The sequence below is a fragment of the Condylura cristata genome, unplaced genomic scaffold (assembly GCF_000260355.1).
Source record: "Condylura cristata isolate star-nosed mole 26May11 unplaced genomic scaffold, ConCri1.0 scaffold00001, whole genome shotgun sequence".
Taxonomy (NCBI): Eukaryota; Metazoa; Chordata; class Mammalia; order Eulipotyphla; family Talpidae; genus Condylura; species Condylura cristata.
Genome location: NW_004567102.1, coordinates 50,588,014 through 50,607,148, shown reverse-complemented (window position 1 = coordinate 50,607,148; position 19,135 = coordinate 50,588,014). Strand labels below are relative to the sequence as shown.

The 19,135-nt window shown below is 40.6% G+C and overlaps 1 protein-coding gene across 1 annotated transcript in view; it reads left to right on the top strand.

Annotated features, from left to right (window-relative positions):
* The window catches only part of PDSS2 (prenyl (decaprenyl) diphosphate synthase, subunit 2), a 229,656-nt gene that overhangs the window by 737 nt on the left and 209,784 nt on the right, over positions 1–19,135 (top strand). The window lies entirely within an intron of this gene.

Genomic DNA, 19,135 nt, shown 5'->3' with positions numbered 1-19,135 from the left:
GACGCGGCGCCCTTCGAGGCCGCCACCTCGCCCGGCGCGGGGAGGAGGGGGAGGGAGTGCGCTGGGGCTGGGAGGGGGCCGGGAGGGAGGGGGAGCGCTGGGGGGTAGGACGGCCCCCAGCTCCCGAGCGGGCGTGGCCTCGGCCGTCACCGTGTACGCGGATGCTGCGCGGCTCCGGGGGCTGCTCGCGGCCGTCTGCTCATCCGCGGCGGGCACCGGCGGGACGCGGCGCCCTTCGAGGCCGCCACCTCGCCCGACGCCCGGGGCCCGTCCGACCTGGGCTGTTCTCCAGTGCCGCGCGGTGGGGGTTCCGGCGGGTTTGGAGTGGGTGTCTGAGCCGGTCCCCGGAGCTGCACAGGAAAAAATGAATGGGGACGAGCGGGATAGGCTGGGCAATGGGAGGGCGAGGGGACTTGCAGTCGCGTATCCAGAGGGCCGCGTCCTCCCCCTGGGGAGCCGCACAGAGTTGGCCGCCCGGGTTTGCAGCGCCGGGCTCTCGGGCGGGCGATCTCGACATCCGCTCAGCTGCTTGGGTAGAGCGTCCCCTCCGAGGGCCACTGGGCGCGGAAAGGCCGGAGGCTCATGGGAGAGGTCCTTACGCCCAGCCTGGCGGGTCCCCACCGCGGCGCAGGCCCCCACTGCGCTGTTAAGAAATGAACCACTTGGAAGTAGGGCACCACAGCCTCCAGCCCATATTTTTTTTCTTTCTTTTCCCTTCCGTTCCTTCTCTTTCTCCCTCCCTCTCTGTTTCTCCCTCTCTCTCTCTTCCACCCCTCTCTCCCTCTCAGGGTGTCTCTCTCTCGTGCGTCTCTGCAAGTAACAGCTTTACCCTGTGACCCAGCGCGCACTCTTGTCACCGTGCCCTGGATTTACCCCAAAAGCATTAGGCTGAATGGGTGCTGCTGGGAGCGCAGGGTCCCACGTGCGGTTCCCCTTCCCCCGGAGCGGGGACGCTCTTGCCACGCCACAGCCGGCCCCTCACCACCCCTCCCGGATGCACTCTTTCCCCACCACTTCCCTGCGCGAGTCTTGTCTCCCGGGAGCGGTGCCAGCTCACTCTGCGCTCACACACCTCCTCTTTGCGCCGCTCTATCCACGCCCCAGACCTTTGTCAGCTCGCCCCTCTGTTCCTCTGTCCGGATAGGGACATCGGAGTGTACGGTTTAATGAGACTTCTGTGAAACACACAGCCCCGGACCCCTGAACCCGCTGCGGGGGACACAATGACGTTCCCCGCTTCGCTTTCTCGCGCGGCGACACTTCGTAATTACCCGACACAAAGCAATGTGGGGGTGTCCATAGCTCCATTGCTTGTTACCGTGGAGTGCTCATTGTGACAGTGGTGAAACTTAAAATTACATAATTTTTTGAAGTACTGAAAAGATAGAATGAATTCGGCGTGGGGATATGAGTAAGCTTCCCATTAAAATCTCAGTTTGGCCTGTCAAGAGGCTCATTCAGGGTGTTACTTTATCTAATTTGCATTTTAGCATTGTTTGGTGTCCTACGAGTCAAATTTAGAGATCTATGGGAGCGTACTCGACAGGGCTGAGCATCTCCACGTTGCTTGTTTTGCACTGTAGCATTATTTTTGTTTCGTTAACGCCAAATTACAAAAACTTGGGAGTGTTTCCAATGAATAGGGTGGGAAGCCGCATCCCTCACCGCGTGGTGCGATGGATTCCGGGAGAACCAGGTCAGAGACAGCCGAGTTGAGGCTAGCTCAACCCCTACAAGGGATCTGCACAAAAATGCCTTGGGGGAAAAAATCTAAAATCCTGTGGCGGCTATCCCAGATACCCAAAAGTCAAAAGAGAATTGATGAGGTTTTAGAGAGCTTAGTGCAGAAAGGGGGTCCTCTATTTAAGATTTCTCCAGTAGCCTCTGCGACGGTATCCAGGTATACACAGGCTGGTACTGCAGACAGAAGTAGCCCACGGAGGACCTGCGAAGCACCCAGTACTAAAGGATGCCAGGAGGAGACCAAACCTGTTGCACTGGCTCCCTGCCCACCCCTGAAAAGAAAATGCCTCGAGTGAATGAATGAAGAGTGAGTGAGTGAGTGAGTGAGTGAGCACTTCACCTCCAGGAATAGCACCCTAATGCAGTTGCCTGGAGGAAGAGGGACTCCTTGGTTTTTCTATCTGAATTTCCTCCATAACATCTTATAAATAATAGGTGGATTGGAGTTGGTTTCTTTTCTCTGTGGTTTTATCATTTTGATCTTTAAAGGATTGCAAGACAACTTTTCTTGACTTTTGAAACGTGTGTGGAAGACTGTGGAAACATGTTGTAAAGTGTACACAAAGAGATTTTTTTTTTTTTTTTGCCTTCTGGAAACATATTTAAGTCCTCTCTGTTTCCTTTGGTGCCAGAATCCCTACAATTGAGTCACTGTTTTTCGGCTGATATCAAATAACAAGTTATATACCCCAAGTCCTAAGATACAGTTTCATAAGTTAAGAATAAAATAAACAGAAAGGGTGAAATGTAGTCCAGAGTTACATTTAGAGGTAGCTAGCTATACTTCCTTTAAAGAAAATTACTTACTCTGCAATGATTCAGGCAGGCATTTAATCAAAATAAAATTAATCAGCTACCTGTTTCTCCACAGGCTTTACCCTCCAGAAAAGTGAGGTGAGGAGGCTGCATTGCAATTCACAATGCATCTCTGGGGTGACAGAATAAAGGCTCCTAAAGAATGTGTGAGGAAATTTTAGTCTTGAATAAACTTCAGAGTTCATTATTGTTGCACTATGTTAGTAATAACATAGATTATTTCAAATATAGTATAGATAAACACAATAACAATAAGAGTTGTTGCTTTATGAATATGGAGTAGCATGAACCCAGTAACATTCCCTGGATCACTGCAGACAGTCTGTAATATATAACCCTGTACTGATAGGAGCAATTGTATACTTTCTCAGAAGAGTCAGTTTCTTGCTAATATGACTTACCAATATAGTCCTCAACTGCCAGCATGCACACATACACACACACACACACACCTGGACAGAAGTTTTCAGCTTTCCCTTTATTACTGCCAGTCACTGCGATAGATGACATAGGACTGACCCTCATACATTCTTTGGGCATATTTTTGTGACTTTTAGACTTTAAGGATGTTCTTGATGTTGATTCCAGCCTGCTTCACCTAGAAAATACTAGATGGATGACTAATCTGCCTTGAGCCTCTAGAATTATTTCAAGAAACGGTACTTAGAGGCTTAGTCGTCATGCCTTATAAGGAATTAATATTTGCTGATTGAGTCATCTGATCTCATAACAGATTTACAAATTTTCTGTATATCAGTTATATATGTGTGCATACTTCTGTGCATAATGATATACAGAAAATTAATAGTTTTCTGTATATTATTTGAAATTAATAGTCATCTTGAACAAATTTTGTCATCTAACCAAATATGGATATAAAAATATGTGGAATACTGGTTATATACAGAAAACAAAGGTTTTGTGTATATATTTTTAAATTAATGCTCATCTTGAACAAACTGTGATCTAACCAAATATACACACAAAAATATGTGAAATAATTGCTATGCTGAATATGCTGTAAGAAATAGCTTGTTCAATATTCACAGACCCCGATGAGGCAGCTTCTACTGCTAGCTTCATTTCACAGATGAAGAGACTGAGTCTTACACCAGCGACATTTCTAAGTCACAAGCTAGCAAGTATTGGCACTTGAATTTTAGTCCAAGTCTAGATTTGAAGCTCTTGACAGTATGATAATGTGCCTTAATGAATTCATTTTAAAACAAACTATTTTTTTCTAATCTGAGACTCATGTTTTGCACATTTTAACATTTCTGAGATTATAATATATTTTAAAATATATTCCTAAAATTATAAATTTTATACATATCCACATAATAGCACGTTTTCCAGCCAACAGTATATCGCATTATGCTGCAAATCATCAGGAAAACTCAGGGACCCAAAACAACAAAGGTTTATACTTCTTGCTCAGACAAAGTCTGCTGAAGTGCTGTGTGAATTTCCAGAGCAACTTTCCCCCTTGTGTTGATTTGGCACAGCATGTACTTCCACAGTCACTGATGTAGCAGGGGTTGGAGTCCTAAGGCTCACACACCAGAGAGTAATGCTCTAATCTGGCAGTAATATGTGGCACTTTTGCTTCCAATCCATTCTCTAGTATTAGTCAGATGGTTCTCCCTAACTGCTAGGGAAGCTGGGAAGTATAATCCTCCCATGTTCCACAGGAAATCTATTTACACATGAGCACTTAACATTTATGCCACAAGCCATCAGGTCTTTGAGATATGGTCACTAGGATCAGTTAATGTAAATATCAGGACTCTACTTTATTCAAAATCAGTGATCAGTAATTGGCCTGTATTTTGTTAAATTCTATCCAAAACATATATTTTTTAAAGATTTGTTTATTTATTCATGCAGAACTGGGGTAGAAGCCAGAGGTGCAGGGGTGGTAAGAAGCTTCACCAGAGACAGAGTGTGAAGCAGAACAGGCAGATCAACGAAGTACACTGCTGAGGGGAGCAGCGGGCAGGTCAGGAGAGGTCTGCCGCGCCATGTGGGTCACCTCCAGGGCAGGGGATCAAACTCACACTGAAGTGGCTGTGGCTAGCTTGCAGTGCTGCATCCTAACCAGCTGCACCTCCAGGAAGGGCCCTAAAATATACTTTTAAAGTGTGTTGTTATGTTTCTTTTCACAGAACAAAATCCAGAATCAATTTCAAACAACAAAAGAAACAGCAAAACTATAATGCAGAGGTTTTCCCAGCAGTCTACAGATGATATTTCAGGGTTTTGGAATCATATATAAAACATTCAGTGTGTTTTTTCCTGAGGAGTGGGTGCATGTCTGTCATCATAGTGTCAACTGGGATTCATGATTCACTCATACCATGTTGAATAAAAATGTACTGAGAACCCGCTAGCCTGCAGGCACTGTTCTGGGTGCTTGGATTTCAGCAGCAAACATGACAGACATGTCCCCAAGCCTCTTGAAGCTTACAGTCTAGAGCGCCATCAACAAATAATCAAACAAGTAACAACAACAACAAAAAGATAATTTTACAACCATAGAAGTAATAGATAAGACAATGTGACAGAAACTGGAGGAGGGTAGATGTAGGGGCTGGAGATCTTCTCTAGTGAGAGTGGTCTTGACTTTATGAAGATAAAGTTGACTGAAACTGAAAAGATAGGAAGAACTGCTCATACAGAAGTCTTAGAATCCTGAAGAAGTGCTCTACTCGTATAATGGACCAGGCGAGAAAATAATAAGAATAATGAACAGCCATATACCAGAGACATTTTGTGGGGGTGGAGTGGGGAACGGCATCAAAAACAGGGGAGGGAAGTGCACAGGATTATGGTGATGAAACATGGGTGACTTGGTGATGGGAAACCCACGGGGATTACAATTGAGATGGAAAAAAAATGTACAAAATGATGTGAAAATAAAGAAGTGCTCTACTCATAATTTTAAGAGGTGAAGAATGGATCAGTTCAAATTCTCAAAGTGAGAAAGTGAAAGGTATCTGGAGTGTAGAGAATGAGGAGAGTAGGAAGAAGTAGTGGAAGAGGACTGCAGAGACCAGGTTATATTGTAAGGGATCAGAATTTTCTTTTAAGAGCAATGTGAACAAGCGTGCTTCCTTTGCATGGGAAGACGTCAGTCTCTTTCTGGCTCTCCTGTTGAGTGTGAGTCATCAGACCATCATTAGCTCTGTGGTCAAACACCAGGTTAGCCCAGCTGGCCATGTCCCTGAGTGGGGATCCCCTTTCCTCCTTGCTGTTCCAAGAACACCCTTGGTCCCTTTGCCATGCTGTTAATGCGAAGACTATGACCTTCCTAGAAGAATGGCAGCCTTCTTCAGTCACTAAGTTCCTCTTCAAACAGACTTAAGGTTCTTTGCAGGAGAATAAGGATGTATTCCTTTGGGGAGGACTTGAGCAAAGTCATTTTATCTTAGTCTTCATTCCTTCATTTATGAAATGAGGATGGTAATTTAGATTTTAGGCATCGCTGTTGTGACTAATAATGTCTGTTAAAGTGAACTAAAAATAAACCTGCGCAAATTTTTAAGTGTGTGTTAGATACTCTTCTGAGGGTCATTATACTTTCACAATAGCCTTACATCTAGATGAGCAGATTAATGCAGGTGAGTGACAATTTTACGAAACTTAACATGTAAGGAATAATCACCTACATAATAAGTGTTCTTCACTTTCAAAATAACATGTACCAGAGTCTTTTTCTTTTTTTAAAGATTTATTTATTTATGAATACAGGACTGGGGTATAGGCCAGAGACAGAGTGGGGAGCAAAACAGGCCTTTTGACAAAATACACTGCTGAAGGGAGTAGTGGACGGGTCAGGAGAGGTCTGCCGTGCCATGAGGGTCAACCTCCAGGGTGGGGGATTGAACTCATCATGAAATGGCCTTAGTGTCTTAGTGCTGTGCTTTAACCTGCTGCGCCACCAGGGAGGGCCCTAGAGTCTTTTTTTTAATAGCAACTTGCTAGAAAGTGATAATTTTAAATTGTAAAAATGAGATTTTTATATACACTGTCAAGGACATTGCAAACATACCCATTGAGACAAGCATGCCAGAACCTATAAATTCAAGGAAAAGTTCAATTCAAATTATAGTTTTAATTTGTGTCCATTGAAGTAAAGAAAAAGCCCAATATTTATTTTCCTTAAGCATCACTATGCTCAAAAAATTTAGTTAAGCTCAACTATCAATGTGTGTTTCTGAAAATAACAACTTTATGTATAGTAAGCTTGTGAAAAATAAATGAAGACCACCCAAATGAGAACAAGTAAAAGGCTGTTTATTTAGAGCAAGTAAACCAGCCCCCACCACTTGCAGTTGGCAGAGACTCAAAGACAGACACTGGAGTGGGGAAGCTTTATAATAGGAGAAAGAATGGAGGAAGGAAAGCATAAAGGGAGGGAGGAAGGGAAGGAGGAAGAAAGGAGAAGATTTCAGGTCCACCTACAGTGGAGGTCGTTAACATGGTGGCTGGAAGGTGGGTTCCTGGGAGGGGGCAGAAGAGCATCCTCCACAGTCAGTTTGGAGAGCTCCTTTGGTTTTCTCTACCTGGCCCTGAGTTGAAGAGGTAACTGGTAAAGAATTAGGAAGCTGGCAGCCCTTGACTAAAGCGTAATCATTCTGAACTGATGGTGGCAAAGCAGGAGCCTTCTCTGCCTTATTGCTGCAGAAGTTATGGGTCAGATTTTGGCATGAACAACTCTGGTCTGGTCATATATACTCAGCAATTAACTAGAAAATAATTGGGGCTAGACAACTAAGAAGAAACTAGATCAAGGTGTAAAGCAGCCTCCATACACGGTAAGACAGTATTTTGATATATGAGAATTTTTTTCTTTACAGTAGTTTTCCCCTGTTCTATGGGGTATATGACTCTTAGCAATGCCTGAAACTACAGAATAACAAACCCTGTATGTATTGTTTTTTGTTTGTTTGTTTTTAAAAGATTTACTTATTATTTATTCATGCAGAACTGGGGTACAAGCCAGAGGTGCAGGGACAGTGAGAGACGCAGGGTGGGGGGCGCAGAACAGGCAGATTGACAAGTACAATGCTGAGAGGAGCAGCAGGAAGGTTAGGAGAGGTCTGCCAGGTCATGTGGGTCACTTCCCTAGTCAGGGATTGAACTGCGCTGAAGTGGCTGCAGCCAGCTTGCAGGGCTGCTTCCTAAGCCGTTGTGCCACCAGGGAAGGCCTACATGTAGTTTTATCCTACACAAGCATGCGTATGATAATGTACTTTCATAAAAGTTGTGAGAATGTGTTCTTTTTCTCTCTCAAAATACTGTATTGTATGCAATATTTTCAGATCACAGTTGAGAGAAACTGAAACCATGGAAAACAAAACCAAGGCTAAAGGGAGAATACTGTGCCTGCTTATTCTTTTCTATCCCATGCACTCATTCATTCAAACTAGATTTTTGGTATCCATTAGTTTAGATTAAAGAATTTACAAAAGAAATTAACAGAAAAATAGGAGCTGTCCATGACTTTTGAGATTTAAAATGGACTCACGTAAAAAACAGATTTAGAGGCCCTCCTTGGTGGTGCAGCAGGTTAAAGCACTGCACTAAGAAGCTTAAGCCACTTCCACATGAGTTCGATCCCAGCCTGCCCCAGAGGTGACCACATGGCGTGGCAGACCTCTCCTGACCCGCTCCCCTCAGCAGTGTACTTCGTCGATCTGCCTGTTCTGCTCCTCTCTCTGTCTCTGGTGAAGCCTCTTGCCGCCCCTGAGCCTCTGGCCTGTACCCCAGTTCTGTATGAACAAATAAATAAATCTTTAAAAAAAATTCCTTTATGGCCTTCCCTGGTGACACAACGGGTTAAAGCATAGCACTGAGAATCTAAAGCTGCTTCAGCATGAGTTTGATCCCCGCCTGCCCCGGAGGTGACCATATGGTGTGGCAGACCTCTCCTGACCCACCCGCTGCTCTCCTCAGCAGTGTATTTCGTTGATCTGCCTGTTCTTTTCCCCACTCTGTCTCTGGTGAAGCCTCTCACCGCCCATGAGCCTCTGGCCTATACCCCAGTTCTGTATGCACAAATAAATAAATCTTAAAAAAAAAATCCTTTATATTTCAAAGTCTAGATTTTGAATATTAAAGAATGACCTGAGGACTTAGCCTATAAAGATTATTCTATAGAAAGGTTTGAAAAAAGATTAGTAAACCAAAGAAACTGACCGCGATTCTGTGTGATCAGGAGAATGAAAGAGGAAAAGAACAAAGGAATTTGGACAGTAAAAGGAGAATCACTCTTGATTCCCAAGCAGGTCTTGGGTTCTGCAAGAGCGGCAGGAAAAACTAGGTCTGAAGGAATCTGAAGGCAAAAGGCAGGGAGCAGAGAGGTGACTTGTTCCTCCATTCCCAGATGGAGCCTGAGATAACAGCAAACTTGTAGAAGAGACTGGCCTATTGTGGCCCAGGTAGGCACAGTGTTGTGAAGGAACCTGGGCAGAGGGTCCCCAGGTGGCCTCTCCCCTCACCATAACGAATGTGTTTCCTCTGTGGCTGAGAATGAGGCGAGTGTGACTCTGAGACATCGCAGAATTGTTGGAGGAACTATGCATCCAAAATGTTGGATCAGGGACTTTGCAAGGTCTTCTATTCAGAGGATGTCACTTTGCTTGGAGAGGTGAATGGGCTGAGGGGTTAATGCTACCCAGCCACCTGCCTTGCGATACTGTTCTGGTGAGAAAAGCGTAGTGAGTGGGCATAACAGAACACCAAATTAACTGAGGTTTCTGAAGATTTCGTCCCCACTTCTAGCGCAGTAACCTTGAAAAACTAATTGAATTTAGTTATAAAGAGACAAAATTAACATAAAGAAAATATCTGAAGTTTCTATTTTGACTCTTATAGCTCCCACATTTACTTTCCCTAAACTCAATTTTGCTTTTAAGCAATTACAAATGGAGTTTTCTGACCCCCAACATAAATTTAAGGTATCATCTGCCTAAGGATTTAATGTATAATATAATAGTTTCACCCAAATGAAAATAGTTTCTTTGGAGTTATGGCCTGAAAGCACAACAATATCAACTTAAACAGAAGATATTTTCAGTAATTCGTCAAAATTTTGATAACTATCAGAAAGTTTTCACTGAGTTATCTCAGTTGAATTTCTATTATATTTCTGCTATGAGCCAAGTATTTCAGTATGCATTATGTCATTTATTTCTTGCAACCTTCCTGAAGAATACCACTGTTCCATTTTACACCATATGAGAATGAGAGTGGGTGTAGTCTTGGTAGGAAGTGGCCAGTTACAGCATTTAGGTACCTTGTCTGGTCCAACCCTGACAGGTGAGGTAGGCCTTCTACCACACTACACTGCTGCTTCCGCTCTGCTCAATCCTTTGCACACCACCCCCTTTTGTTAATGGAGCATGCAGATGTGGTAAATAATTTTCATTTCTTCTTTATTCTAATTCACACATGACTGTTATGGAAATTCAAACAGCCATAACAAAACTACTAAGCCTTTCAAAATAAAATGCTACATTTTAATATTCTCAAACCAAATATGACATTCAGTAAATGGTTATAGAGGATTGATATTTGTGTTTTGACCTACCTCCTTTGAGAAACATTACATGTAGTAAAAAACATTTTTCTTTCACAGAAAATTTGTCTCCAATGTGCTGTTGGGCCATAAGTTGTCTCTTTATTACATCCCAAGGGAAGGAAGTTGAGTGGAAAAGATTCCGCAGTTTAGCTACGAGAGGACATTATACATTTTAGCAGAAGAGAAAAAATTCATCAAAAGCTAAGTAGATAAATTAAGGAATCCATAATAAGTCTTGGGATATAGGCTGTGCATTTGATTTTTTTTTTAAATTCCATTAAAACAACTAAATCTGCATGCCAGATGCTGAGGAATGACTCTTGCTTCAACTCAGTTTTACCCTTTCCATCTGAAGTCACTGGGGTTTAGCGTAGCTAATCTCCATTGAAGACTGGAAGGTGAGAGAGAGAGTTGGCAGGGACAGACAGAAGAGAGAAGATCCAGGTAAAGTGACTAGAAGCTTGCTTACTTAAAAAATCTCAGGACAGAAAGTGTGAGCCAGCATAGAATTCCTAAATTGGAAAACAAAATCCCAGCATAGAAAAAAAGTGAAGTGCAATACTAAACCAGAATATACATGGAGGTGGTCTTCATGTGATGAGCAACAGACTTTGTGACTTGAATACACAGGATTTGGTCACACAAAGGTCATATCTATGCAATGTTTCCTATGCAGCAGGGACCATTCTGAATAGTTTACAGACATAGCTTGATTCAATCTTCAATCATCGACACATTTGTGGGTTTTGAACCTATTTTACAGATGAATAAATTGAGGGTTAATAAATTGAGTTTCCTAGTAAGTGACCCAGCATTCTGACTTCAGGGACAGAAATCTCCCTGCCACCTTGTGGAACCCATGGTATTGGTAAGGATTCTTGCTTGCAAGTAACAAAAATGAACCCTGTCTGCTGTGGGAAATCTTGAATGCAAGGGAGCTTGCACAGCCCAAGGGACCGACAGAATAAATTTGAGAAACAGTCTCGAGAGGCCAGGTCACAAGAAGGTTCTACCCAAGATGCTGCCCTGTCTACTTCTGCTGCACCCCCACCTCTGAAACCACTGGTCATCTTGCTTCCCACTGAAATGTCACAGGTGCTCTAGGTATATGAGCCTGGGTGGGAGGGTCCACTGCCAGGTATTGGGTCCCCAACTCCATATTAAATTTGGAGAGAGTAAGTAAGATTCAACTCTTTATCTTTTACAGAAGGCAAGCTCTTCTGTGGTTTTCCAAGACCATACTTCATGAACAATTGCCCCAAATGTAAGGATAGATGAATTTTGACAGTCAGAAAAAAAAAAAATGTTCAACATCCTCCCCTGTTACCAAGTATAGCCACTTTGTAGCAAGTCATTCCATTAGGCAAGTTAATGTAGGTCTGTTAAAATAATTTTCAAAGGTCAGGCAAAGGTGGAATTGTGCAAATATTAAAATATTACAAATCAAAACCTGACTGGCCTAGAAATTCATCCTAATAGATGTATTTGCAATCTCTAAATGCAAACCTTGAAAAGACAAATTTGGTAACCCATATGCTAAACATCAATTAATTTGAATGCTAAACATTCCTAAGGAATGGAATGTTCTTATTAACTTAAATTTCTAACGAAATGTGATTAAGCCTTTAAAAAAGACCCACAAAACTTTATTTCTGATCTTGTCACAAGAATTCTTACTAAAATATTTGGAATATGAAGATTTTGCAATACCTCAGAATTAATAATGCTACATGAAGATGTAAAGTGAGATCAATATAGACCAGGTTAAATATGTCCAGATCCCAGGATCTATTTCGACCTATGTTTCACTAACCAAACTTCTCAGATGAGTTTGCTTTTTGTTTTCTCCATTGCAAATGAGAAGGAAATACATTCTGTCCACATAAACACCATGAAGACACTATGAACATAAACATAAATAATAAAGGTGGTCTTTTTATTCAGACCAGTAAATATAGAATCATTTTTAATTTAACTAAAACTACCAATGGACTTTTAATTAGAAAGTAATTATCAAGGATGGCATTTTTTTAAATAAACACATTTTAAAAGTGAGACAAGAATTAAAACAAAGCAGTTACTGATTTTGAGGTGGCAATCATCGGCCTTACAGAATGATGGGAAAGATATTGTCAGGTGAATGAGGGAGAAGCACCCTTGGTAGAACAGTATTAAGATGCAAAAATATGAATAGAGTTAAGGTAAGGGTAAATGATTCGATGTGCCTGCAGTGAGTATGTTAAAAGGGACTAGAAGTCACCACTAAGGAAGCCGAGTACCAGATATCAACAGCCTCAAAAACCATGCTGAAAGTGTGTGGACGTTTTTCTGGGTATTCTAGGAAATCCTATTTAAAAAGTGAGGTGACGAGATCATAAATGAAAGATGAAATAGAAAGATTACCCTGACAACTACGGAAAGCCAGAAGGAGAGATCAAAGGTAGGAAATGATATAGAAATATTTGTAATACTCTGAGAGCAAGTAAATGGTTGCTTGGACTAGTGCATAGTTGTTGGAAAAATTATTTCTCTCTGAGAGTTACCTCCTTTTAAAGACAAAACCCATAGGAAATGGTATCTGGGGAATGTATGTGAAGAAACAAGTATTTTAGGTAATAGAATTCATCACATAGTAACTATCACATTTTGCAAAGTCAAAAACAATGATAATTATAGTTAGCTCATTGCGTAGGTAGAGCAGTGGTTTCAGTTTGGATTATCTTCTCTTCCTAAATCTGTTGAAACTGATTATCTGGAAATGAAGATCAGCAATTCACATATATTTTTAAGTTCTCCAAAGATTCTGATGATCAGTCAGTTTGAGAAAACACTGCAGTTGAAGATGCAAAAAGAAAGTGACAGCCCATAACATTAGATTCAGCAAAATTTAAAAACCCTTTCTGCTCTAGTTGTGAATCATGTTCTGAATCTCACCACTCCTTTGTATCTACTGAACCCATCCTAATCTTAGAATCATTTATGAGTTGCCCAGACTAAGTAACGCCACCTATCTGGGCCCTCTGCTCCCATATTTGCCTCTGTGCAATCCATTTTTCACAAAGCAATCAAAATATTTCTGTGCAAATGTAAAGAACCCTCTTATTAGCAAGAGCCCATGGTGATGGCTCACAGTGTCTTGGTGGTGGTGATATTATGGGGGCAATACCTGAGAGGAGAAATCAAACATTGTATAAAAATGAATAATGATGTAAAAATTGTAAGTAAAATTTTTAAAAATAAAACCTTCTTACTTAAAAAGTTCCAATGACCACCTATCATATTTAGATGATTTTAAAACATACCCATAAAGTCTTTTATCCCTCCCCCTGAAAAAAATAAAGCCTGGTTCCCTTTCCCTTGATTATGGGCTACATGTAGTGATTCACTTCTAAGAAATAGCTTGTGGTAAAAGTGATGTCCAAGATTAGAACATAAAAGACATTTTGGTTTCCTTCTCTCTTTTCTTGGGTGACTTTCTTGGGAAAGCCAGCTACCATGTCATGATGATATTTAAGCAGCTCTGTGGAGAGGTACATATGGCAAGGAACTGAAGCCCCCAGACATCAGCTAGTAAAGAACCAAGGTCCTCTGCAGATAGCTCCATGAATGAGCCATCAGCTAGCCTTCAGACGACTATATCCTAATTAACTTCTTAACTCCAATATCTGAGAGACTGAGCCGGAACTGCCTGACTGTTTGGCCCCCAGATTTCTGACCCACAAAATCTGAGATAATAAATGTTGGTTTTAAACTTCTACCTTTGAGGAGATATCGGTAAAGCAACAATAGATAACTAATATACATACTTACAATGTAGTCCAAATTCCTTACCATGGATGGCCAGGCCCTATATACTTAAGATTCTGTCTGTTTTTCTAATTTTATCTACAACTCACATTGTGGAGAACAATTAGTTGTCCCTTAAAAACTATTTGTCTCTTCTTTGTTTAGAAACAGTCACTAAAGTTTATTCAAATACCCGAATTCAAGCAATCGCTAAAATTTCCTAATCTCCCTCGTAACTGGATATGGCTATATGGCAATTTTCTGGTGATTGAGATGTGTGTAGCTTCTAAGTTGGATCTTTAAATGGAAGGGATATGCTTCTGTTTCCTTTGCCATCATTCCTGCTGACTGCAATACCAGTAGGATGGCAAAGGGTGGGAGATAGACTTACCCTCTGAAACCACAAAGATATTAGGCACATAGTGATCCCCAACACCATCAAGCCAGGACAGTCTGTCTAGTTTTTCATGTGAGTGAGACTCTATCTTTAAATCATTGTATTTTTTGGTTTCCATTTTACAAGAAGACAACTATGTTTAACTAACATAGGCCCTTGTTCGCCATATCTGAGCCACATTGGTCTTCTTTCACCTCTTTTGCTGCCCTGAGGTCTTTGCACCTGGTATGCCCTCTGCTTGGAATGATTTCTCCTGGGTCTTTCATGACTGAATACTTGCTATTGAGATTCACTGTTTTATGTAAAATACCTACATCCTACCCCCACCCAGTTCTCTATTATATAATCAAGAGCTCTGTTCTTTATGACTTTCATGAACACCTGAAATGTTCTCATTTTTCTGTTTATTCTCTGTCACTGCACTCACTGGAATACAATCTCCATAAGGTCAAGAATTGCTGTCTGCCTTATTTCTGCCTTATTCTGTGACTGTCCAGTAACAAGAAAGTGCCTACATAGTAGGTGTTCTATAAATATCTGTTATGTGAGTGAATAGACAAATGGATTAATAATAAATTGATGCCAGGAACCTAGCTCTTGGATCCCTTGCCCATAATTCAGCCCCCTTTAACTGCTAAAGTGAATGTAAGTTCAGTAGTCATCACGTCTCTTGTAACTCCACTATCAAGTGTTCTAATTTAATGAGGAAAAAGAAACACAGAAACATTAAGTGAATTCTGCTTTTCATCTTTCAATACTTTGACCCATTAGAAAAAAATAAAATCCATAGAAATGCTATGCCTAAAAAATAGTATTGTGCCTAAAGGCATAAAACAAGATTATGGTATTAGATTGATTCTAAGATGCCAACTATTGTGAAATATACTACTATTTTATGTACACAAGTAAAGGGGAAATGTCATTGTGGTAGACTCTGTTATTGTTCCTGATTTCTGTCCCCACCATCTCTTTGCAGCCTCAGGGAAGATAGAAAAGACTTCCCCAGGCCATTATCAGTATGGGCCGTGCAACTTGTTTTGGCATTTGAGTGTGAATGGACATGACATAGATCAGCTTTAAATGTACTTGTGAAGTTAAATTCAATCTGTTCTTCCTTCAACATTTGTAGTGATATAATACTTCTAGAGAGTAGTTACTCTTTCTACCTGGGTTCTAGAACAGGTACAGCTGTGCAGAGCTAAGCCAAGCCCTGCCAAACCAAGTCCAGCAGGCATGGGGGCGGGGGGGTGTCACAGCTAGCCCACAGGTCCACATAAAGTGAACAAGAAATAGGTGTCATTGCCAGCCACCAAGATGTCAGTGGTCACAACAAACCCATGATGAGCCTCCAGTTGTAAGTAACATCTTGATTTCAGAGATGTTACCATGTGAACAAATGAGTGTCTTAGAATCAATAAAATGAGGCGTTTATATATATTTTATTTCAGCACAAGATAGATAGCAGGTACTCAATCAATACTTGTTGATTTGATCTTACAAATATAGTGATATGGAATTAATACTTTTAGGGAGAGACTTCTGGATAAACACATTTTCTTTATAACATATTGCTTGTAAAAGTATAACTTCAGGTATTAGCTGTAATAAAAACTAAAATTTACACAGCAAGCAAAGCTCAAACTGAAGCAAAAAGTAGACTGAGACCTTTCATTATTTCTCATCTATCCATACTCTATACTTTATATACTTTCTTGACTTATATCCCAAAGAACCTCCCCTCTAACTATTCCCCTCTGTGACCCACACAGAATTACCTAATATTAGGCTTTTATTATATGGGGAATAAGCAGGGAACAAAGGCAGCAAAAGTGAATTCAGAAGCCACTGGCATAAGCACCAGACAAAATACTAGGATGTGTGCTTAATAAACAAGTTTTTCATATACTCCAAACGAAGTAAGAGGCTGATTAGACTGAAGGAGGAAAGTGGCAAAAAGCACAGTAGCCACAAGCTGACAGAGAAGTCTGCACCTGCCAGATCAGACTCTATTACCAGGAGCTACCATGCCAATTTAGAGCATGGGTCACCTATATGACCTAGTACTGTGTTACAAATTAACCACAATGTATAACTTGGATACTTTTATCCAGAAAAATTACAGTAACAATGTTAACAATAGTGACATTTATTGAGCAGAGCACTACTATTTGCCAGTGCCAGGATAAGATTTACCTAAATTATCTCATTTGTTTCTCACAGTAGTAGTATATTAGCTGGCTATTGATGCAATAACGTATTGTCACAAGACAACCCAGAATTCAACAACTTGCAGCGGCATTCATTATCTTTCTCAGCAGTCCGCAGACCAGCTGTGGCTTAGGTAATCGTAGGCTGAGCTCTGCCACCAAGTTTTGCTTCAGCCTGTGGGCAGGGAAGGCATGGCTCCAGGGTGTGTCTTGGGTTCAGAGCTGCTCTCCTTGTGCTAAGAACAGAGTTACCTGGGGTGTGTTCTTCCTTTCGTGATGACAGGAGCATGAGAAATTGCATGAAATACATGATGTCAAACTTAGAACTGGCACATTGTCGCTCCTGCCCACACTCTATGACCATGACCAACATTGATGGGAGGAGAAAGTATTATTCTATCCCAAAGGAGATTGGAATGAGGTTGCTGAGCTATAATTAAATTAAATTAAATATGTCAAGCATCTAAGTATTTTAAACCTTATATTTGGAGAAACCAAGGTACATGGTTGCCTGAAGACATGCAGGTAAGAAGTGATGTAAAAAAGAGTTGCTTTCAACCCGTCTATTTCCAGAGCCTAGGATCTTTGTTATCATTCTACAAGGTTTTAACAAACCAGCCTCCAGAAAGTATTACAAAAAGAATATAGAATTTATTTTCCAGTAATAAATGGCACCCGAGAAAAAAAAGTAGGCAAGATAAAAGATTGACTATTTTGAGATCCTAATCAATAAAGATGATTTTTCTCATTAGCTTTCATAGCTGCAGAAGATGACATTGTAGGAATCCATGGGAGGATGTGGGTTCCTTTATTTTTCGAACTGTCCTATACAAATATGTTAATATTTTATCTATTTAAACACAACCTTTGATACTTATTTCCTATCTTCTTGCTTTGAAAGGGAAAACTTACTTATTCTGATAATTGTGATTAACTCATTAAAAAAATACAGTAGTCTCTCCTCATAAAAACATTTGAGGCATCAGTGGCAATCATATTAATTAATATCAAAATCAGTAAAACTGAAGGAAAAAAAAACATTAAGATGCATGTAAATAGTCCTCTATAGAAGGAAGGGGTGGGGGGTGTTTGGACAGAAACATGACTGTAAAATACGAGCACCAGAGTATAAATGTCACAAGCAAATCCTTTGGAACTACTTTTAAGGAAGAGAAGGGAGTCTGAGAAGAATGAGAAAGCAGGAAGGAAGGAGCTCTAAACCCAGTGGCCTCAGAGACTGAGATGCTGATCTGTTCATCTGTCAGTCTTGGAATGCCCACAGTCTGTTTTGAACTCCATGTGCTTCCTATGTAACTAGTACTTTAGAAGGATTATTTTTGTTTTGCTACAAAAGCTAAAGAATCTAAAGTCCGGAAGTAGAACCCTGGGTCAGTGTTCTGAATAAAATCCAAAGTTACCTACCCCGAGACTCCCATTTCTTACCCCAGCTTACTTAATTATGATTTCAATTTCAAACTGCAGTCCTGGGCATTCATTTACCTTTAAGAATAAATGTAAAGCTCACACACCTTTCAAAAGATAAAGCCAAATGTTAGATCTTAAACTATCCTTTCACCTTGTTTGGAATCTTAACTTAAACTAATCAGCTACATAAAGAAATTTTTGAGACAATCTGAACATTAAGAATTTTCATCATTTAGTTAGGTACAATTATATGAAGAATCACATTTTTTAAAAGAAACTCTTGCAGGCAAAATATTATGGTATCTGGGATTTGTTTTAAATCCCATATTGGAGAAGGAAGTGCAAATTATTGCTAATTGCCAAAATGGAATGATAAATACAGGGGGAGCTATTTTTCTACTTTCTCACAGTATGAAAACTTCTATTAAAAAAAGGAAAAGAAAAAAAATACCCATTGAAAAAGACCACTGCAATAATGGTCTAATTCAAAAGATGTCTTCCCTAGTGAATAGATTTCTTTCTAAAAGGTAAATTCTTAACTACCTTGCAACACCCTTAAAGCTACATTACCATAACATTCACAAAACAATACCCCATTTCAATTGTCTTTTGTATGTATGTGCATGCCTATGTTGTTGTGGGAAAATTGTACGATTTATTTTGGAATTTAAAACAGCTGCTCTTCTGAAAGAAAGCAAAATATTTTACATCCATAATTTTCATTGAGAATCTATAGTTTAACACTGAGAGATGATTGGGGGTTTTGCATCAGGTACTGATCGAAGTATTTTGTGTTTATGAACGCATGCTAATCTTCAAAATGACCCATTGATACTGGTATTATTATTCCCACTCCATAAATAAGAAAACCACAGTACCAACAGTAAATCACAAAATTTATCCAATGTTTTGCTATTGGTTAGTAGCAAACCTGGAACTCAAATGCAGGTCATCTGTCTCCCCCGTCTGATTCCTTAATCGTCAAGCTCTGCCAGTCGTCATGGAAAGAGTGTCTTTCCAAAGACGCTTTTTGTTTAGACTTTGGGGATCCAGTCTCTTTTATTCTTCAAGAAAGAAAGCAACTCTTATTCCCTTTGACATCAGCATATTCTTTTTATTTTGTCATGCACTTCAAACCCATTACTTCCAACATAATTCTACCGGCCCTATAATGTT